At 48.8% G+C, this 23,348-nt stretch overlaps 1 protein-coding gene across 32 annotated transcripts in view; it reads right to left on the bottom strand.

Moving 5' to 3' along the window:
* LOC108000201 (forkhead box protein P1) overlaps positions 1–23,348 on the bottom strand; it is a 199,376-nt gene that overhangs the window by 37,486 nt on the left and 138,542 nt on the right. Inside the window, exons 1-2 of one of the 32 annotated variants that reach the window (XM_062083811.1) lie at positions 9,691–9,878; positions 8,108–8,419 (exon numbers count right to left, since the gene is read on the bottom strand). The exons of the other annotated variants lie outside the window; for them this stretch is intronic. The gene's annotated coding sequence lies outside the window, so the exon portion shown is untranslated. Of the gene's footprint in view, positions 1–8,107; positions 8,420–9,690; positions 9,879–23,348 lie in introns of those variants that run through there. 32 annotated transcript variants of the gene reach the window in all.

A 23,348-nucleotide genomic window follows, 5' to 3' on the forward strand; every position in this document is an offset into this window, starting at 1 on the left:
TGTGGGAATCATAATCCCGGTTAAAAGATGTTTCCACCAGCTGTGTAATGCAGGCCGGCCCCCGACCCCTGCTCTTTTTCTTAAAACAAACCCTCTCGATAAAAACGACGTGTGTCGATTCCCCTCTCCCCTCTCCCCCTCCCTCCGCGCATCGCGATCTACTACAAATACTTTATTTTATGGAAACAATCATCTCCGCTTCTTCGGGGACGAAGAACGCGAGCTTTCCGTTTCCTCGAAATAATTAAACAAAGATCCCGAGATAAATCTCACAATTCGTATCGATCGTGCATCGATCGTAACGATGAGAAAATTCGAAAGAAAAGAAGAAAAGAAACAACGTATAACGCAATTTTCTTTTTTAACGCAATTCCGATATGTATTTATGTATATATATATATTTTTCCTCCTGATATAAGGCACACGACACACGTAGACGCGATTAAGAACGCGGGGTAAGGACACGCGTACCAGCGTCCTGTAATTAATGGAGACGTAACGAGTGGGCGTAGCCGTGGACTAATATGCGAAATAAATCTGCGGTAATAGTAAGTAATTTGGCCAATAAGTCGATAACAAATTGGGTTTGCCAGCGGCAGTGCGCGGGACCCGTAATGGCAGGCAAGTGACCGGATCCACCCCCTTAACACCCCCTGTTCACGGCCGTCCGGTAACACCCTCCGACACCCACACCCTTCCCGTCGCCCATCTAGATTTCCCTTTTGCCAGCGTATTCATATTTCACGGACTTGTAATATAGGAAAGTTTTGTTTAAGCCATAAAGCTAGGTAGAGTAGCTGCGTGGTGGAGGAAACGGAGGATCGCCGGGGCGGAAGGGAGGGGGGAGAGAGAGGTCACCCCTCGCGACGTAGAAGTGGAGAACGCGATGGGAGAAGAGGAGGGCGGCGGGGAGGAGGGTGGAAGTGGACGGACGAGACATAATTCACGGTGATGTAGCGAGCCGCGTGGCCTTTTTCACGCTTGTGCACGATCGGGTCGGTGGTAGTTGGCGGTCAGTCGAAGGAATTGCGAGATAAAGAGCGATAAGGGGTAGGCGAGTGGAAAGCGAAGGGGCGTGATGTATATCGGTGTTCCACAGGGAGGAAAGAAGTCGTGGAGAAGGCTGGGATATCGAGATCCTGTCCCGTTTTCTTCCAAGACACTATTTTTTTTCTCTTCCTCTTTTTTTCTTTCCCCTCCTCGGAGAAATTAGTTTTCTTTGGGGTGGCGTCACCCTTGCCTCTGTAAATATCTAAATCCATCGTGAATCGACGATATCGAGAATATCTCGGTTGCCGAAATTACGGGGTGGGGAGCATCGCGATTCAATTTCGCGTATTGGAAAAAACATGAGAGAAAAATACTCTGGGGGGGTGAAAAAGAAAAACGATATATCGAATTTTCGGAGAATCTTGAGAAATGGGGAAAGAAGAAAGAGGAAGAGGAGGAGGAGGAGGAGCAGAAGATGTCTTCTTCTGCTTAAAGACGACGATAGTATTCGGAAAGTCTGCTGGTCAGTTGTAATGAATAATGTCCACATCTGTTCGGGACGTCCCATCAGTAACTGCTACCCCCTCGGCCCCGCGACATCCTTTTGCCTCACCTTGCTCCTCACCCTAAAAACCATTTCCACCCCATCGCTGCTTTCTCGCTCGATTTCGCTGCATATCAAATTATGGAGTTCTGAATGGCCGATCGTCGCCTGCTGCTGCTGCTGCTGTGATATATTTGGATATATTAAATTTTTTTTCCCACCCGAGAAGCGCGTTTACGTCCAAGCGGAATCGATATATACGGTCTGTCCACTACCAACGACTTCGACTCGACCCTAATATCCCAAGCTTACATTCCTTCGAATCGTACGTAACGAGTCTTACTATTACGAGATCGTTTTAAATCGATTAACTTCTCTTCAGTCCGTAAATTTTATTAACGAGTCTCGTCCTCCTTTTCTTCGCTCGAAAGAGACAGAGAAGAAAAAAAAAGGAAAGGAAAGGAAAAAAAATTCGAACGGAGAAGATAACTCTCCGCTTTTTTCTTTCCTATCTAATTTACTTCCCTCGTTCGAAGCTCGATCCCCGATCTACCGGCAATAGAGCAAATAACTCGAATTTTAAAGTGTTATCGGCTCGAATAAAAATCGACAAACAAGCTTCGCTACCCTTCGGGCCCACCTATTCGCAATTCTCCAGAAAGGTCGAGCGGCTTCGTTTGCATAGTCGCCGACACCTTGCGTGTCCATTACGCGGGGGTGGCGACGGTCGAACGACGGGGGTGACGAGCAAGTGGACCGCGGGGGTGGGGTAAGAGGTGTGAACCGTAAACGCGCCACGTGCGGTAAATGGAAATGGACCAAATATCGCTGCAAACACTCGACCGTGCGAGTATCGATATACGACGCACCCTCCTCCACCATCTCTCCCGCTCTCTCGGTCTCCTGATCCCCCTTTTGCTACGAGCAAAGGCACACACGCTCGCACACACAAAGGGCCACGATTCCACGCTCCGTTTGTCGTTTATACCGCCCGCGCCATCCCCGGCCCGCCTCTCTCACACCTCCTTCCTTCCTTTCCACCCTGTGCAGTCGACTGACGTCCGCCTCCCCTCCCCCGCTCCAAAATTCACCGGTCACCGGTCGAATCCATCAGGTATCCGCAAAATATCGCAATCCACTTCTCTCTCTTTCTCTCTCTCTCTCTTTCTCTGCTACGTTTCTGCTCGTTTCTCCGTACACTTTCGTTCCGTACGTGCGTAACGATCACGCGAATGGAAGCATTTTACGAATGGGGGAAGGATGGATGGATGGATGGATAGATGGATGGATATTCTTTGCCCTTCGAATTCAAGACGAACCCAAGTTTTTTTTTTTCTCGAATCGGTCGATCTTTTCACTTTTTCGATCGAATCGTAAGAAACAACAGAGATTATCCATGATTCAGAAAGGGACGATGAAATTTCCCCATTTGTCGAAATTTCCATTAATTCCCCCATTTGGCTCAGAACCGCGAATATTTCGTTTTTCGCCTCGGACGGAGAATTACTGGGTCACGAAACCGCGAAAACCGCAATTTCAAGACTCGACCGAATGGGCGATACACTCGAACGCGATTACGCGAGTTGGCCGCGTTAAACGCATTAGCGTGAAAGATTAACCGGATACTGGTCGCCACCATTGCCAAAAGGAACCCCTTCCACTTCCCCTCTACTATTTCGAGGGTGTTGAGAGATCAGAAGTGGGAAGCAGGTTCTTTCTCGCTTCGGTACGAATTCATTCGTTGATCCATTCATTGAATTCGGGCACGAAAAACGGTGTCCGCGTGTCCGGAGAACAGGCGAAGCGCGATAGAGGATCGTGGCGGGATGGAAGGAGGATGAGGGGTGAAACACAGGAGGGGGTGGAGGAGGAAAGAGGACGGAACTTAGCGAGTGCTTCTAGCTAAACAAATATGTACTCACGTACTCATTCACCTATCTTCCAGTCAGTTCTACCTACGCCCTTTCAGCCCTTTTAAAGACTTTTCCCGCTGTCCCAGACTCTAACCTCCAGCCGTCATCCCCTACCCAAACAGAAGAAGACGTTTGGACGTTGCGTATCACGGGGTTCGAGGAAGAGAGAAGGCCATCTCTAAGGCTAACTCTTTTCGCGCGTTCGAAACCTTTTTCATCGCTCTCTAGACGTTCTGGGCAGACGTTGTTCCCCGTCGAGTCGAGTCGAGTCGAGTGTCTGCGGCGATTGCGCTGGCTAACCGTAGTGTCATTCGCCAACACTGTGAACCGTCAACGATGATTCCTCGAAAAAGATATACAATCCTCTCTTCACCTCTGTTTCTATACGCACACGTCGAAATCGATACGTTTCATTCCCACTCAAAAATTCGAGCCGTTTAATCTATTCTTACAATCACGCAATCTTTACCAACACGTCCAAGAGGTGAGATGAGAACGTCAAAGAAATTTGTTCCACCAAATTTGTGCGTATAATTATCTTTTTTCGAGTCGAAAGGGGAGGCTCTTTATTAATAAAGAGGGGACCGGGTTGTCGTGAATCGACCAAAGCAGAAGAACGACTTTGGAACGACTATTGCGCACAAGAGGGGGAGCAGGGAGACGGATTTTTTCACGGATCCAATGCATCGATCCTTCTCCAAAGAGCCGCCTCGCCTATATATCCTTCCGGATCTAAATCCACCAAGGATTTCGTCTGACGCGCCTCCCCCTCCCTCCTACAGGAAAGCCTACAGTCGCCTATTTGTTTCGTCGCATCGTGTATTGACACTACGCGACGGTGGGTGTCGCGGCGATAATATATCGACGATCGGGTGATATATGCCTCGCAGGAGTGAGTGGCTGTGCAGAAGAAAGACTTGTCTCATAAAGTATAGGGCGATTTGTCACGGCAGTTTGTGATGCGACCGGGAGAGAATAATCCTCTGGATATCATCTAGCGCAACTTGCTCCCCTTCTGCGTCCCCCCTTCTCCTCCTCTCTTCCTCTGTTCCTCATCGCCTACGAGTTTCTCACCCCCCCTCTCCCCCTCTCGGTCCTGAGAGCGGATTATTCCTGACCCGTTGCTATCGCCCAATCCCCCCCGAATCGTTCCTCCCACGTGTTCTTCGTTAGTCTCGTTTCGACGATCGCGGATCCTACGAATTACTCGCCACCCCCGTGCCTCCCTTCCTCGTCCTTCAAATTTACTCCAGACCTCGGGATCTCGAGCGTCTTCTTCGGAGGGAAGAGGGGGGACACATCGAGAGAGTTTTGGTTTTATTTCGATTTTATACACGAGCGATATTTTAATTGGAAAAATATTTTTATTGGAAGAAGTTTTCCACCCGATCTTCTCGAAGAAGATCTAAGCTAATCTCGCTCGATTCCCTTTCGAGCATATTTCTATCTTCGGCCGCCTCCTCGTAACTCCCCTTGCCGCAACCCTCTCCATAAATTCCGAGTGGCCGATTTATAATTACCGATTTCATACAGGCGAAACTTGTGTAATTTGCTTGTGTAAATTCTACACGAGGCTCGTTCGTAGCGAGTTGGCCGCGATATTTCCTCCGCCCCGCCCCTCTATAATGCCCCTACACGGAGTAATTAATCCACTTTGATACGATAGATCAAAGATCTGCCGTGTTTTTCCTCCTCCGTGGAGATGTTTCGCTGCGAAAGTCACGACGCCTCGCGGAAAATAAACGTCTTGGATGAATATATGGAATTACAATTTCATGAGGCTCGTAATAGAGACAGGTTTCGCGCGGCGTGACGAACGTTTTAATTTCCACTTGGCCGTAGCGCCGTGCTATATTTGATCGCGCGGATCGAAATCGACTTTACACGTGTGTGCACGTTTAATTGCAAAATACAGGGGGGAGGGGGAGGGATACGGGATGTGCGGATGCATCCACCACCGCGATGCGTTATATAATACGGGGCGAAACGGGTGTTCGCATTAGCAGCCGAGGACCGATTACATTTTAATGGGGCGATACATTATTCAAAAACCGCGGTTTCCTTGTCGATCAAACCTCTGCACCGCGTCCGTGTAATAATATGCATTGTCAGGGCAAATTAAAAAATCAATCCGAACACCGGCATCTCCCAATCTGCATTTAGCGTAAAAGTCGTTAGCCGGCTTGGAAATTTGTGAATTTTGCATTAACCACACCTATTATCGTTCCGTGTAACCTGTACAGGTACATCTTTATATATATATATATATATATTATTAAATATAGACCTTGTCAAATTACATTTTCGATTGCTGGAATTCATGAATGCCAAATTTTTTTCTTCCACGGATGAATTCTTTAACCCTGATTAAACGGTGGGTTAAATATAATTTCTATCGGGAGAAGGAGGGGAGGGGATGGTTTTAACCGTTCGGAATACTGTGTGTATGTGTGTATCGTGTATCATCTTTTTCGATTCGCCTCCGTTGTCACGATGCAACAGTTAAGACATCTCTATGAATAAAAATTCATTCCCTGTCAATCTTCCAACCGAATTCTTCGAATTTAGAATAGTTTTAATCCCGGAGAGAGAACAGAATTCTTCCTCGTGAATAATAATACATTTATATTCGATAGATTACTTTCTAATTTAAGTCTCGAGTCTCAACTTTCCCTCTATTTATCGCCTCTACTTATTTAATTCCTCGACCATCTCCCCTCAATATCGAGGCATCGTTCTGAAAGAGAAACCGAAATGCAATTATTTGTTCCTGTTTTCAAGCCGAACATATCCCCCGCCCCCCCTCTCTCTCTTCTGGAATCGTTGGAATCACTGTATCGGAAATATTTCGGAAACGATGGGCGATATTTCGCAGCGGTTTCGTGCGAACGGTGGCGCGGTAGCCACGCGACTGTCGAGCAGGTAGGAGCTTTCAGCTTTTCGAGCATGGAGCTTCGAGGTTTCGCGGTTTCGGCGGGGATAGGACGAGGCTGGTAGAGGAAAGGGCGGCCTGAAGGGAAGGGGACAAGCGTCGGCGCCCGACGATACACTACACACCCGACACAACGATGAGTTCACCGATTCTCAGTGCGTGCCACGCGTCCGACATGACAGCACGCACCTTTCCGCCGCCTCCGTTCCAAACAGGATCCCATACTCGAGCTTCCAAACTTTGCCCTCCACCCGAAATCTCTTCCCTTCCCTCTCCCCCTTAATCGACTCGATATTCGCCAAGGAAATATTAATTATCCGCGATACAATTTTATACGTACATTTTTTTTGATCGAGCTTAAAGAAAAAAAGAAAGTAATCTCGTTTTCCGAAATTCAATCAGGGGAGAGAGAGTTAATGCACGAAAGAGAGAGAGAGAGAGAGAGAAAGAAAACGCGGGGTTTACTACAACGAAATCATTTCCCACGTGATGAACTGTGGCGACAGCCAGAGCACGTACAACTCCCCGCGATGCACGATATGAAAATTGTTGCCTCGAGGAGGAACATAACCGGCATAACAGGCCGTCAAAGGAACATCGGGTTCTCGGCCGTGTCGTTCCCATTCCGTATTCATAACCCCTCCATTATCGGGACTCGGGTAAATTTGCAAGAAGTTACAAGAAGAAAACACGCCACGCGTAATATCGCGGGTTGTATCGTTTCCCTTATCTCACTTTATTATACGATCATCGAGAAAAAGGTGGCAATCACAGGAAACACGCGTGTTACACGCGTTTCATCGACGCCTTCTTCTCGCCGATAAAAATCTCATCGGCGAGAAACGATCGATACTGAAAGCGCGACAATTTCGCGAAGAGAAAAAAAGGAAACGTTACCCAACGGAGGAGGGGGTAGGGGAAGAAGGAAATTAATTTTCCCTAAGTGCGACCCGACTAAGTTTCATCGGTTAAAGCATTGTCCCTTGTATTATCACGTTTTATAGCGGGCAGACTGAACGATGCTGTCAAGGGAACGCGGTGTTTACGCTTTATCGTCCGGCAAGCTGTTTTCCTTATCGATCGCGATTGTTATCAGGTCATCTTGCAGGCCATTGCTTGCAAATGCATTTACCCAAGTTGCGACTCCGCGCCATCGTAAAACTTTCGCCACCGTCGCGAAACGCAAAACGCTTCCAAGCGCTTTATGAAATAGAATCCACGAAATTTTATATCCCTACGTTTCTCTTTGCCGAACCGTTGTTCGGCAATCGTACAACTTCTCTCCTAAAGATTCGTCGAGCAGACAAAATCTTGGACGGATTAAAACGTCGGAAAGTTGTACGATTTTTCGGTTTCGAAAAACTCGTCTCGATTTAATAATCTCGCTTGAACAGAAGTAGATTCAACCGATCAATGATCGGACGTACCTTGCTCGCGTATACAACATAAAACACGAGTAATTATAAAACGTAGAAAAGAGGAGAATCCTGACCGACATCGAAATAATTTTACGCAACGCGGTTACTTGCACGATTTCAATTCACGATACGAGCAACGTGAGACGTCAAGTGGAAAGTAATCGCGGATTGATAAACGTTACTTCGCGAGCCACGTTTTTTCCCGTTTTCCGTGAAGGGCATTGCGCGAATCGCGAAACTCGATTTGACAATTTCTTATCAAATTCCTGCTCGATACTTTTCACATCGACGAAACGTTTCAATTACTTACACGATTTCTTGCATGGTCGATTACACTCGTAATAAACGAGACTCTGATTCTCTCCGTCACGATCAGCTTCCTGCGCGTTCTCTCATTACTCGTGCACCGCTAATATTCCTCCTCTCGTATCGTCACTATCGTGCGTCCACTGTCAACGTTCACGATCGTTCGTGGAAACGTTTGGATCGGCACCAAGCGCTGCACATCACACACGCGAGACCGTGGTCGACGCGGATCAAGCCATCGATGCTTCACTTCGAGTCACTTCTCTTCCACGTGGTAGAGCAATCGACGACGACTACCACTACGTTTCACCACTTCCTGCATCGAGGGAACAAAAGATTTCGAAGATCGATTTAGAGACGGAGCGGGGGAGGAGGGGGAGCAAGGACAAAAACAACTGCGGTGGATCCGAAAGGTAAACCGAAAAGGGATGAAGGGACGATCGACCAAGGGTTTGAAAACGACTTGCAAGGAGCGAGGAAGAGGTCGATGGACGTCGATACGAGTCTACAACGAGTTGAACGAAGAGATGAAGAGATTACACGAGCGAAGGAGAAAGAGAGAAAGGAAGAAAGAGGGAGAGAGAAGGGGGAGAGCAAAAGGAGAAGGAGGAGTAGATTCGTACATATGTAAGAATTCCTATGTACGTAAGTACATATATATACATATATATATACTTTATACATATATATATATACGTACGTAAGTTGCGAGAGTAGACGAGAATGAAACGGAGAGTGAATGAACGAAGGTCGGAGAAGGGGTTGAAGAAACTGGGTAGTGGAACTCGTGGTCTCGCGAAGAGATTGTTTGGGATCCCGTGGTTGGTCGGGTGGACCGGTTGTCTCGAGATATGCACGGTTAGTAGGCGATATCGTGTTTGGCTCGGCGCGCCGAGCCGGGCCTCCCGCGGAGGCCGCGTTACAGCAACAGACCGAGGGAGAAGGACAAAGAAACGGAGCGGTGCGAGGGTGCGAGAGAGACGCGGGGGAGAAAGTGGTCGGGAGTGGCGGTGGTAGGGCGACTTGCTGTGTTGTGTCGGATGCTACCCGGTAGCGAGTACTTGTTGTTGAGATGCCGTGAGTGTACGTGGGGGTGGGCGAGGGGGTGGTGACGACGCCGGAGAACGGCGGTAGGCGGCGGAAGCGAGGGAGAGAGGCGGCGTGGAGCGGGGAGGGGGAGGGATGGCCGAGCCGAATGGCCTTGCGCGCAGTAGCAGGTACAGCGGCGTTGCTGGCGGTTGCTCGGTGGAGACGAAAGCGCGGGATAAGGCGGTGGTTACCGATGGAATAAAGGAGATGGAGGAGTTGCCGGGATCGCTGTGTATATCGCGGAAGCTGCGGCTCTGTGGCAAGGGGGTGGCACCCTGGCAAGATGTTGCACGAGTTGCCGCGAAACGGCTGCACGCCTCCGGAGCCTCGCTTCGCTTCGCTTGTCTCGTTGAAAAAGAAAAAACGTGACACGCGAAACGCAACTGGGTCGAGGCAGTTTTCGTCCCTCGGCCGGGGAAGAGTTTGGGGAAGAGGAGAGAAAGGGAGTTTTCGTTCGTGGAGCGTGGATAGAAGAGATAGAATTGGAAGGTACGATACCTTTGACGACGGCTAGGACTGACTCCCGACGTGAGGGACGTGACGATGACGATCGATGAAGATCGAGATAGACGGCACGACGAGATAATGAGAAACACGATCGGACGATACACGATACGATACGATACGATGCGATAGGACGCGATAGCTCGGCCGATATACGAGCGCGGAGGACGCGACGCGAGTGTACACGCGGCGCGGATGCGCGCAACTCTGCGGGCGGGCACGCTCGGCTACGCTGTTTTCCTCCCTGCCGTTAAAACAATAATGCAATATTTAACCATACACACGAAGAGAGCGAGAGAGAAATCGAGAGACAGAGGGAGGGGGAGGGAGGGGGGAGTAGTGGGACGGTGGCAGTGGCGGTATCGGGGCGAGAAGGCATCGCGGTAGGGAGATAAGGAAGGTAGGGGTGAACACGTAGAGAGAGCGGATGTGGGCTTTCATTTCCCCTCTCCCCTGCAAAACGCCGACCCTCGTTCCGCGTTCGAGGCTGCTTCTCGCGCGCCCCGTTAGTTGTCTTGCTTCTGCCTCGCGCTTTTCTCTCCTCCCCCGCCCTTCCCCTCCAATTCATCCCTCTCGCTTTTTTTCTCCCCCGATCCGATCCGTCCCTCTCGCTCCGTTTCCCTTTTTTCCCTCTTTCCACCGCTTGCTTTTTCCCCGCGAGCGTCTCTTTCTTCGGTGTGCAGCAAGCTTTCAGGGGGGAATCCTCGCCCTGTAGCCGTCGTCGTTGCTTTTATGCGACGCCGCCGATAACACAGAGAGTGCGTGCATCGGATGGACGGAGAAAGGAGTTGTGGATCGGCGTGTACGAAAGAGCAAGATCGAAAGCGATACGTCATGTGTATACGTGTGTATATCAAGGTATGCATGCCGGTGTATACGTGTGTATATATATATATGTATGTGTGTGCGTGTATATATATATACATATAGATATACCTATGAAGGATACAGGGGCGGGTGCGAGGTAGTGGGAGAGCTGGAGGCGGCGCACGCCTCTTTTCAAGCGAGTACGTGGGGCAGCAGAGGCTGGGGTAGCACCAGCTCTAGACGCATTCTCCGAACGATGCAGGTGGGCGAAGGAGAGGAACAAACCAACGTGCACGCGCTGCACTCTGTCGTCTGACTCCCTACCGACCGCATCTCCTGCGACTTGCCAGCTCGACCATTGCGCGCAGCCATTCGCGGAAACGACTTTGGTTTCGGTGGCACCAACGCCGTTAAAAATATATTCCCTGTTTTCAATTGGATTGATGTAATAATAATAATCATCGATCGTTATTAAAATAACATCATCGATGAATACTTGCCTACTCGAACGAACATTTCGTGCTCCGAATACAAATGTTGGAAAATTTCTGTATTAACGAAATTTTTTAAATTTAAATTCGATCGAAAATTCAACGTTTCCTTTTCTCGCGTTAAACATGATTTTCGTTAGACGATACGAGTTAACGATTTCAACGCTCGTTCAAATAAATAATCGGATCGACATCCGTCGAGTATCGTCGAGTCGAAGGGACGCGGATATCCCCCTGTCTTGACAGTTGTCTTAATTAATAGCCTCGACGAAGGCTTCGACGAAGGCCATACGTTAAGCAGGGTGAAGGGAGAACGAAAAAATTTTTGACGCGAAAATGTCTCGTAAAATCGTGCTCGAACTCGTGTCATAAATTTCCAATGTAATTCCAAGAATAATCGTGAAGAGCACATGTTGGTAACAATATACCAGACCGATAGATATCAGGGAACAATCTACTCGAACATTTTAGAGACAATTCATCGATATATATATATATACACGTGGTGGCTAGCATACAATAACATAAAACTATGTCGAAGAAAAGTAGTGGGCATAGTCAGGAACCGGCCGCAAATATTTTCGAAACTGCGTTCGTTTGCCAATTTTACCCGTTTAAAATTCCTATTTTTTTTTTTTTTTTGGAATTCAGATTTAAACGTAATTGAAAAAGCGTACATTCCTCGAAAACTTCGACAATTTGATATACTGGTGCTATACTTAAACCGAGTTTAGCCGATCTCAAATACACAAGCAACCGATCAATCGTCACAAGAGATTCCGACAATGTTACTTGCAATGTTAATAAGTAAATTCTAAATTTGATTCGATTCTTTTCCTTCAAATCCATCCGAAACGATCCATTACATCTACACGTTTCACCTCGCCATCCTCGAGGATTTCCAATTACCTTCTTCGAATACTGCCAAAATCACATTTGCATTCATCCAAAGTATATCATGACCATCCATCACGTTCCTGATCCAGGCGCGCGTGCGCATGCACACAAAGACACGCGCGGGAGGAAGAACAGGTGAATTTGCATTCGGCTGTTAGATCCTCGGGACGCAAGATCCGCAGGCCCTAATTCGAGGCGCAAGAGCTGTCGCATCAGTGTCCGGGTTGTCGCGACGCTTCTTCCCCCCGAAATGAAATAAGAGCCACGGGCTGCATCTCTTCTTCGCCGAGGCATTACTTTTTCCAGCGTCGGCCGACGAAGGGAGGTGGCGGTGGTGGTGCAACAGTAGTAGTGCCAACAGTAGAAGTAGTAGTAGCGGGTGATAGCGCACGGGCACGCCGATACGCCAGGCGAAAAGGGTCATCCCGGGGAGGTAGCAGCCTCCAGCGAACGGTGATGCAGCGGCGGTACCGGCAGAGGCGGCTGGGTGGTGATGAGGAGGAGGTGGGCGCAGAGTGTCGGAGGTAGCTTCGAAGTCCAGATAGCGGTACACTTAGCCGCGTGTATAGCCGTTCTCTCCGGAGGATAGAAAACGGTCGGCTGGAGGGAAAGGCGGAGGAGGGCGAGGGAAGAGGGAGAGGCGAGGAAGTGAGGGATGTGGAGGGGTATGGAGAAGAAGGGGCGTGGGGGTGGTGGCCACCCCTTGCAACCCCCCACCAGCGCAGGAGTCGCGTCGCCTCGGCTCGGCCAATAAGGAGGCCCGCCGACACAGAGACAATTCAAATGCTGCGCCAATAACAAACGTCTTTTGTTGTTATACGGCAAACTTTCTTTTCGCCTGGTCCTCTGTTTGTGCCGTCCCCGGAATGCCCAACCCCGTGGATTCCCGTACCCACTGTACCCGAGTCTTCCTCTCCCTCTGTGTTCCTCTCCCCTTTTGCTCTCGTCGTCGTCGTCGTCGTCGTCGTCGTCGTCTAGCCTTTTCCTCTCTTTTTCCCTTTCGTTCTTTCCCTGTGGTGCGCCTCCACCACCCTTCCGGCGACTTCGTTCGAGGCATATTTTTCTTTTTTTCCTCTCCCTCTCCCTCTCTCTCTCTCTCTTTCCGCTTACTCTTTTCTTCCCTTCTTTCTTCTCTCCTTTCCCCGGAGCGTCAACATATTAAAACGGGGGAGGACTGCGCAACGCTGACTCCGTCTTTACCCGGCTCTCTCTTCTTCCATCATCCTTGCATCGTTGCCTCCTACTTCTTCGTCTTCTTGTTCCTCTTCCCGTATCTACGCCCGTTCCTTTAGATTCCCTCGACCTCGGTCGTGGCTTTATCCTTGCGCGCCTCTTTGAAACTTCTTCTCTCCGTGGTCATCTGCAGCAAGCAAGGGAGCGCAGCGCGCCCTGCTCGCGCCGCCCAGCCGGTTAATTCTGATACAAAGCGCGCCTCTCGAGGCGTGCCTTCCGCGGCGCGCCATTCGGTCATCTCGGAAGAGACGTCGTCCATAGGAAAATTCCTCGGATAAGATCGATAAGTGTGACGTAAATACACGCGCACACGTATGGGGAGGGAACAGGTGAAACGCGAACGATTTTTAAGCGGACGATAGGAAAGATGCGTTAACAGGTTCTTTCCTCCCCACCACGCCCTCGGCTTTTCCATTATGTTCGAACGTCCAATTAAATCCTAATAAAAACTCGTCTCGATCGACTGTGGATAATAGAGACGCATTCGAATGTAAATCCCGCCAAGCTTTCCAATTAAAGGGCCTCCTTCCTCGCGATGAGCGCGATTCACCTCTGTCCCGCGCCAACCAGAAAATCATAACTTCCCGTGGAACAAGTCTCTGTCTCGTTGAATACCGATCGTGCCCGCTCCATCTACCCCGTTTAACTTTCGAAAGAAACGAGCATCGAACCACCCTTCGTCGCCCGACGAGTTTGGCCGGAACGTAGTGGCGCCTCGGCCAAGAAAGGATAAATATTCATTGACGTCTTCATCAAGACTTTTATGCCTCGACAAGAAGGCGGGGGATAGGACCGAGGTCCTGTTCCACCCTTCGTCGATCGTTTCCTTTTCCTTCGAGATCCAACTCCTACGTATAAAGAGGAGGGATCACGATACGAAATGTATCGCATAGTTTTCTTTTTAAATATTTAAAAAATCTACGACAAAAAAGGCGCATTCGAATCGAATCGAATCGAAGAAAGCCGAGAGGAAGACGTTATGCGGGCATAGAAGGAAAGAGGAAAGAAAAATCCTGTGTATATATGTATATATATATATATATAAACGCGAGGAGGCAGCACCACGAACGGTGGCAGGGTGGCAGGCAAAAGGGGCGGCAAAATTGAAATTTCTTCGCTCGAGCGACGACGCAGCAACTCATAAAAAGTTTAAACGTTTCATTCTAGTCGGCGGGCCTCGCCGCGCGAGCCTTGCCTTTTTCCCAATATAAACTCTCTTTTCTCGCTCTCGCCCTGTCGATTGACTACCGGAGCGCCTTTCCGCTCTCACCCCGATACGACTCCGCTTATACACTTCCCCTCCTATCCCCGAACCGCCCCTTCATCCCACCGTTCCGGCCGCTTTTGCTTCGCGGAGATGCTTACGGCTGGCAACTTTTACCTCCCCTCGAGAAATTAGGGGCTTACTTTGCTCCTTTCCACCATTGTGGCGTGCGGCCCGCACGCACGCACCACTTCTTCCTCCTCCACTCCACGCCGTAGTCCTCCTCGCTATCGTAAAACCGGGGTTTATGCGTGTGTCTCCTCCTCGCCCACGATCCACGCGAGCGTCAATGACTCGCTCGCTCTCTCTTTGCCTCTAAAATTGGATTACGCACCGCGCTCGATTAAATATCTCCTCCCGATCGATTCCAAGGTGACGAGCTTATATTTTTAAGTTTATATTTTTAATTTCTACCGTATCCATTTCCAACTCGAGTCGTCGAATTTTCTCGAAATATTGCCAATGATATTTTTGTTTGTTACTAAAACGATAATCGAGATAATTCGATTAAAAATTCGAAGACGGCAATCAGCGGGATTAACTTTTTTTTTCGAACGGAGAGGAAGATTTGGTTCGATCCGCAATATTTTAGCCGGGGTAAAGTGTGGGGATTTTGTAAAAATATCTGAATATCGTCCGTCGAGAACGATCAGAACCGGAGCTCGGCGCGGCTACTTGCGTTTTCGTTTTTCCCGTTAACGAGATACCCGTCATTTCTGGACTTGCATCGACAGTGTGCATTACCGGTAACGAACCCGCGCGGATCACTCCGCTACAAAACGGAGATGCCGACCGACAGGCGATGGCTGCTTAAAAAAAGCGCAGGATCTGAACAAATACCGCGAATAGACGGTACAATGGAAGCCGTCAGGAAACAATACAGGAAGCTTTTTTACGCGGGACCAACGCGCGGAGGTTGCCGCTGACACGAAACGAAATTTAATCCCCTGTCGAAAATTCGCGCGCATTTCAGCGTATATATATATAAAATATATATATATAGATCCTTCCTGTTTCGTTCTCTGTTCCATTCTTCTCGAGTCATCAAACTAAACGAGAAATGGTACAAATAGCTTCATATTTCCCCTCCTATCCCCTCCTATCATCCCTTCGCCAAATTCCTGCCTTTCTGAACGAAAAAAAAAAAAATACTAAATTCCAATTCCAACGATTGATTTCTACAAATTAACAGCGAGACGATTTTACATCCCCCTCCTCCCCCATGGGAAAGTGTTATCCGAAGTTTATGGTTGCCCCGCGTTAACGCAAAATCGTTGCAAACACGCGAAACAGGGATGGGCGATCGGAGAAGGGATTCAGGATACGAGCGCAGACTGTTTGTAGATAGCTATGTATTCAATCACGAGCGAGGGCATCCGAGGAGGGTTGCTGATTCTTGTTTGCCGATATGCTGATGTAATTATTATATTGGCTCCATCGTAGGCACAGCTTCTTATTATTTGCCGTATTAATGCTGGCGTCGTTCATTCAGTGTGGAAACCCTGCCCACATTGGGTCACACGTATGCTCGCGCGCGTGTACCAAACTTCTCCTTTCCACGGTGCGTTCACCGCGGCGTTTCCTCGATGAAACAACGGGAAGAGGAGGAGGCAGAAAGCGCGGCGAAAAAGGATGAACCTGAGGGGCAGAGTGTTTCGTGGCTCAGATTGTTTCATCGGCGGCATTCCCATTATGAAAGGGTAGTGGGGTGAGAGAGGCGCCGCGAACGGGAAAAAAGGAGGAAAAATGAGAAATAAAAAGCGGAGTGCGCGGAAAAAATGGATGTTGCCCGGCTAGGCAAATATCGTTGCCACCGAACAACCGGGCGGAGACACACGGCCGATGCACGTGGAAATTATTAAGCGGCCCTCCGCCACCGCCAACGTGCCCGCTACTCTTCGACTATCGATAAATATTGACGCTGCCCGTTACGGCAGGTATTACGGCCGCGCGCTGCCGGGATTTCGGCCCGCGTTCCCTATCATATTCTCTGAATTTTCTCCATCAAACCCTATCCAACCCACCCCCGCAGAGAAATACCGATCGCCCCATCGAAACCGATCCCACTTGATCGATCCCCGATTATCGTTAAATAACAACAATTTCGGATATCGGAGAATTATACACCGGTGGGTATGCAGATATCACAATCGATATAGATATCCGACACCTCGGGTAATTTCGATGGAAAAAGAAAAGGTAGGGGAGGATATATCAAATACCATTTGTACGTAACTACTCGGATTCGCGGCGAAGGAAACGAATCGATCTCGTTCGATTTCTTTCTAAATTTCTCTACAGCCGATCGAGAGACACAGCTCGGAAGAGATCCTTTAGGTTGCTTATAGGTCGCGAGGGTGTCAGAGTCGATATCTTGCCGGCTCTGTGTCACAGCAGGGACGCCGGTTTCCCGAGGGGGGAGGTGTGGAAGGGTGGGAGAGGGGTAAGAGAATCGACGACGGCAAGGGTGGGTAGGTTTGGTGGGGCAGGGGTAGGTGCGGCTGCGGGTGTTAGGGGATGGGTACGAGCGAAGGGGGCATGATTAGCATTACACTCTGAGCCTCGATGATCAATAGTGGAAACGTCTCTCCCTTCATTCTCATTCTCTCGCTGTGTTAGCCTTATCTCCCTACCTCGTCTCGCTCTGCTTGCCTCTCTCTTTCCACCTAGCTATGGCTATGCCCTGCCGCCTCCTCCTGCCATCGGATATGCGCGAATCTCCTACCCCTCCCCCACAGGACCGCTTTCTACCGTCTCTCTCTCCCCCTCCCTTCTAGGTCTCTCACCACCCTTCTAGTACTCTGCCTCTGCGTTCTTCCGTCCCTCCCCCCTCCCCCGACTTTTTCTCCGTCTTCTTCTCCACTCGACTGGACCAGCTTTGCCCGATGCTAAAAATCATGCACAGGTTGCGATGACAACCTTGCGAGTGATCTCATTTCGAGGTTGTTGCGAGTTGCGACGAGAGAGAACATCCTTTCCTCCTCCTTCCCCCGAGATTTTTAGATCGATTTTAGATGAATTTTCGATTAGAAATTTTACTAGGATTTTAATCGTGCCGTAAAGAAAGAAAAAACTCGACGAATTTGAAAAAAAAAGTAATAAATCCGTCGTTCGTTCCACGCGAACGTTGCGATTAAGAAAGATTACACGAAGTTTCTTTAAATTTATCGGAAATATCGAACGTAGAGGAAGGGACGTCTTGGAGAATTTGAAATGGCAAAAGTAATGGCAAATCGTGACGTTCGAAGTTTCGACGAAGGGTAGTGTATCATTCGCGAAAATTCATATAAAATATGGCGCTTTTATTCCCCCGTTTTTTTACTAACCCGAGGTCGACGTTTCCCGAGAAAAGTGCAGCATCAGCCGATCACGATACTGCGTGCGTGATACTCTGCCCATTCCTGCCCCCTTCCCGTCCACGCGTACGTGAAACGCGATATCGTATCAGCCGCATAAAAGGCCGAGATTCGCCGAGAGGCGCGGCATCTCGAATGCATGGAGGAGTTACACACCTTGGTCGGCCAGCGACGCGTCTATTCATCCCCTTGGTCGGGGGTGGGGGATGTTTTATTTGACGGTGTCAGCAAGCGGGAGATATTAACCGAACAGCTCTCGCCTGCTGGAATTATGTGGGCGGACGTGGGTGGCGCGAGATTCGACTTCCATGGAATTTCCGGAGAACGCGCCGCCACTGTAGCGAAAGAGTATAGGTAGTTGAAAAGGGGGAAGATGAACGGAGAGGAGCGGCGACAGGTAGGTACGGGTGGCTCCTACGTAGGGGCGCAAGTTCGCCATTCCGAATACCGTGCCACCTTGGAAACCAGTTATCCTCCACCTCTGCTTTTGCCGCCTTACTTCGTTTAAGCTATCCGGGCTGGCCCGTATATCGGGGCTGTTCCGCGGTTGGCCCCCGGGAACAGTTTCACACCGAGAAACTGTAAAGTGAAGTTCGGCAGAGCGGGCATTGAGCACCGTGACTCAAGCGAAAAGGAAAAACCCACGCCGTCATTTTCCGAGTCGTAATTCCTCCCGACAGACACCGAGCCTCGTTGATAAGGGCTCGTACATCCACGTGGGATATCGGCAAGTGGATATCCCATCAACATCAAGGAAACGGAGAGAACGCTTCTTCGAGACGAATCTTTTTCAAAACCCAGAACACGCGAACAAGTTTTCACGATGGTAATTCCGTAATATAAAGAGGAAGGTTGGTTATCGGGGATGGGAAAGTTCCTTCATCCTGGTAACAGTTTTTGTTCGAGATACGACGACTTGGACGAGCAAGAGCAAGAGCAAAGGAAAATCTGCTCCGCTATTTATTATTCTATTAGCGATCCTACGCGTGATGTGGTTTGGCCGGCAAGGAAGGGGGGACGTTTGGAAGAAAAAAGGAGGAAACGAAGACGAAGGAAAAGAGAGAGGTTGAAGGGAGATGCAGCAGTGGCTCGTCCGAGAATCTCGGAGAAAAGGATCCGCTCGGACCGATACCGAGCCAAGCAAGTCAAGTTTGTTGACTTTGGCTAAATATTGGATGGCAACTGCAAATATTCGTCTCAACTATATACTCTGCGAAGAGAGAGCACCCTCTCACGGGTGAATTCGGAGACCGGCGTGCTCGACTAGAGATCGGTGTTAGAACTCGACCGAACGAAAACCACTTTGCATTCTAAATCGAGTCGCGAAACATTTTCCACGTAGTGAGTAAGTATACAACTTGAGAACGTGTATCGGGTATCGATCTATCGGGGAGGGGGTTTCTCTCGAGCGCGCGCCCCTTTGCCCGTGGAATCGTCCAACGACAGCCAATAATTGTGCCAGATAATTACTGCGGCGAAAGATCGAATCCCTTCCGATCCTTCTCCATCTTCGATCCACTTGTCCGCTCTCCCGCTTTGACAATTTCTTTCATCGGAATTTCTTTTCGGTTCATTTGACGGGGTGACCTTTTTTCGCGCCTCCCGCACAAAGTGTCGATCCATCGTTGTCTTAATGGCTGGCAGGCCACTCGTCCTTATTGCAGACTTAATTACCGACTGACTCCAGAAAGTTATAATGGCCAACAACGAGTACCTCGAGGGCCCCCTTTCGCCCCTCCCCCGGCCCTTTCAACTCGGCCGCACAAATCATCGTCGAAATAAAATTTTCTTGGTCGAACGATATTTCAAGTGACGGAGGTTCACGTTGCTCCTCTAACGATTTAATCTTTTCGATTAAAACTTCGATCCTTCGAGTATGTTGGCGTCACATGATAAATTACCATTTGCTATTTATCGTGATCGAACGTATCGACGAATACAAGAGACAAAGAAAGAGGAGGAGAGATAAGAAAGACAAAATAAAAGAGAGAGAAAAACTACAATTTCGAGATCCGTGCGAAGAATCTCTTTATCCTCCGGCTTATCGTTCCACGTCCTTCCCGATACGTTTACGAGTGATAACGTGACGCGAAACGGCACAATTCGAAAGGCGCGTTTCACCCCCGCAGGGGATGCCGGTTCGAATCGAAAATCGGATGCGAACGTGGGCCGTCAACGATAGAGAAAGAATCCGGGGAAGGAGAGGAGGGAGAGGGAGGGAGGCAGAAACGGCAAGCCTAAACAATATCTTGCGGCAATGTAAGGAGCGTCTATTGGGCCATTACCGACGGTCGCTGACCATTTTGGCCATTTGGCTTGGACAGTGCCTACGTCAGCGCTCTCGATTCTCTCTCTTGTTCTCCGCCTATTTCCCCTTCCCTCCCTCCCACATTTCGACTCTTACCCACCATTTTCGTAGTGTCCCTTTCATGCACTCTGCATTGTTAGCAGCGAATAATTCTTTCTCACCCTCGCCCTCGATAATTCGAAATTCTAAAAGCAACCGAGAGAAACAGGAGAGAGAATTCGCCGCATTTTTATTTTTTCTCTCTTCTCCCTCTCTCTCTCTCTCTCTCTCTCTTCTCCCTCTCTCTCTCTCTCTCTCTCCCTCTTCCTTTTTTTGAAGATCGAAGACATAACGGAGCGCAGGGTTTTAAATTTGGCGACGTTTTAATAAGAACGAATGGGAAAGCGGAAATTACGGATCCATTCCACCGTGGGGACTTTCGGTGATCGCGCATTCGATCTCTCCGTAAAGATCGCACGCATGCGTATCTATATTTCTACGAAGAAAAGAAACAGCGGAGTTGAGGAGATCCTGAAACGGCGATAGAGCCACGATGATATATGACCGGCGATAAAACGGAGACATTGAAAGGCCACGATCGATCCCGTTTCGTTTCTTGGTCCACCATTCTTTCCTAGAGCGTCGTTCTCGCTTTCCTGCGACCCAACTTCGCACGATGAATCGCGCGAGTCATCGATCCACCGCATGAACTTGATCGAGATTTTACAGGAGCTTTCTCTATCGCGGCCAAGATTATCCCAGACCCCGTCGTTCCTCTCGATACGAAATCGAATCGAAAGTCTGCCGGTGTTTCTAATCATGGTATCGATCACAGCGGAATGGAAAAAGAGAGAAAAAAGAAAAAAGAATCGGAATGAAAATTGTAGCATATTCGTGAAAAAATTTGTTAAATATCTCGAATTTGCCTTTCGATGATGGCTCTAAAAAGGAGAAAGAGAGAAAGAGAGAAAGTTCTCGAAATTTGTTACACAGGCTGTGTGAATTTCATCCCCTTCTAATACAACCAACCAAGAATCTAGCGATTCTCCGTCCAGAAAGACATATTCCAAGTTTCTCGAATAACATTCAAAGCGGAAGACAAAATGCTTATGGGAGGAAATCGTTTTCTCTCTCTGTTCACCCCCCTGCCCAATCCCCCTTTTCTCCCCATCCATCGCTCTCTGTTTCTTTCCGCTCAAGGTAACGAAACTCCTTTCTCCCCCATTCTTGTTCCAGATCCAATTCTCAGCTGCTGCTACTCTCCGCTTCTCTCTTCTCCGGGGCGGCTTCATCGTGCTTCCAACTCTCCCCCCGAATAAGCCGCACTCTTCGCCAACCGAAACATTGCGCGAAATAACGTTAAATATTTACTTTCGAGACGATTGTTCCCGTCGGTACGACAATAAACATCATTATGTAATGTATATAAAGCGTACGAGCGCGCGGACCACCACCAAGCTCCGGAGGAAGAGATATGCTCCTACACCAAACCCACCACCATCGATGTGAAAACTTCGCCGCACCTTTTTTGAAGGATTGACCCTGCGTTTAAGACAGGAGAATCCATCCATCTGTCCCCACTGTCCAACCGAGGATCGAGTCGCATCGCTCATCCATATGTGCGCTTTCCTACGATTCGATCGATCTTCGGCTCGGAAAGATCCGTGTGTTGGCTTCCTCTTCGAGGTGTGCTCGCGCGAATGGATAATCGAATTGAAAATTATCGATACAGAAGCGACAGAAACGAAATTTCCAATTCTCTCGAAAAGGAGAGAAACGGAAGGAAGGGAGATAGAGAAAGAAAGAGGAAGAAATTTGATCTCTGAGAAGGAAAGAAATCGGAAGATGGATAATTAATAATAAAGAATCGAGAGAAATTTTCAACCATCGAAAACTATTCGAAATTCGGTTATATATAGCGAGCCGAGGAAGATATTTTATCCATCGTTAATTGGATAAGAGCGAGCGATGGTACACATCGTCGCGAAGCTAGGTAGTCGCGAAACGCAAATTGAATGGTCCACGGACAATTTATCAAAGGAGGGCTGATATTACTTGGTAAAATCCCCGGGAGGTTGGCAAAGGGTCGCCACGCGGTCCTTGATGGCGATCGCCACTATCCTTTCGAGATCGTCGTTAATTATTTCTAGGTTTTCGTCTAGCATCGTACTCGAGGCAAAGAAGGGCCGTACACCACTTGTCGCTCATTGTGTACAGTGTATACGCGACGAATATTTCCCGTGTGCCGTTTCCATCGGTGTGCACCGAGTGTGTCTTGTGTCAATCCCGAAACTTAATATACCCGACCTTATTATTAGACATTTCAGTTATTAAAACGTTACATACTCACGAACATCCACCGTCAGTCACGTTAAATTCTAACAAGGAAATACAAAATTTCTTTCGTTGCTCCCTTACCTGAAACAAAAAAAGAAAGCGATTATTAATTTCGACGTGAATTCTTCTTCTCTTTTCTTCTCTCTCTCTCTCTCTCTCTCTCTCTCTCTCTCTCTCTCTCTCTCGCGGAGAAAATTCACGCTTAATCACGATGCTTCATAAATTACGATCCTAAGGTTAACGAGGCTTGTACGAGTGGGACGATAAACAATGTCAAAAGGGAAGAAATCTTCCAGAGGGGGAGGGGTATATATTGGAGGATATCGCGCGTGACAGGTACTTTTGTGTCGCGTTGGCCAAGAGTACAAGCGGCCGGACCCGATAAGTGGCTCTATCAATCCATTCGGTCAGATAAGAATTTCACCATTGATCGCCGTTTCCCCGTATCTCCCTCTCGGCCGTGGACGTTCGTTCCCCGCTGCGATTAATGGACACCCATCAACGCCTCGGACGGCCATCAATCACGATTCCCGAAACACTCGGACTCGCTAATAGCCGATTTTGTATTTTCACGGCGTCGAATCGTTTCCATCGTCGTTAACGCCGACACGCTTTGTTCTTTCTCTCTTTCACTCTCTGTTGTGCTCGTAAAGGAATAATTAACCAACGACGGGTGCGAAAACACCCGTTGCGCGTGGCGAAAAATTCCATCGATCCGTCCGTTTGTCCGAATTCTTACATAAGTATAATATATGTAAGTAAGTTTCGAAAGGCAGAGGAAACGAAGACAGTGAAGGTATCCTCCGTTTCCGTCAAGGGTGGTGCGATACGTTACCAAATGATCCAACCCGCAGCCATAATCCCACCTCCTCTACTACTCCCCCTCCTCCTCTAAGCGTCTCGGCCGCGTAGCTACACCGAATTTCCCATGCTCCATCGGTGGGAATACGCAATTTAATACTCAACCAATTACATATACG

The sequence above is a fragment of the Apis cerana genome, linkage group LG13 (genome assembly GCF_029169275.1).
Source record: "Apis cerana isolate GH-2021 linkage group LG13, AcerK_1.0, whole genome shotgun sequence".
In the NCBI taxonomy this organism is placed as follows: domain Eukaryota; kingdom Metazoa; phylum Arthropoda; class Insecta; order Hymenoptera; family Apidae; genus Apis; species Apis cerana.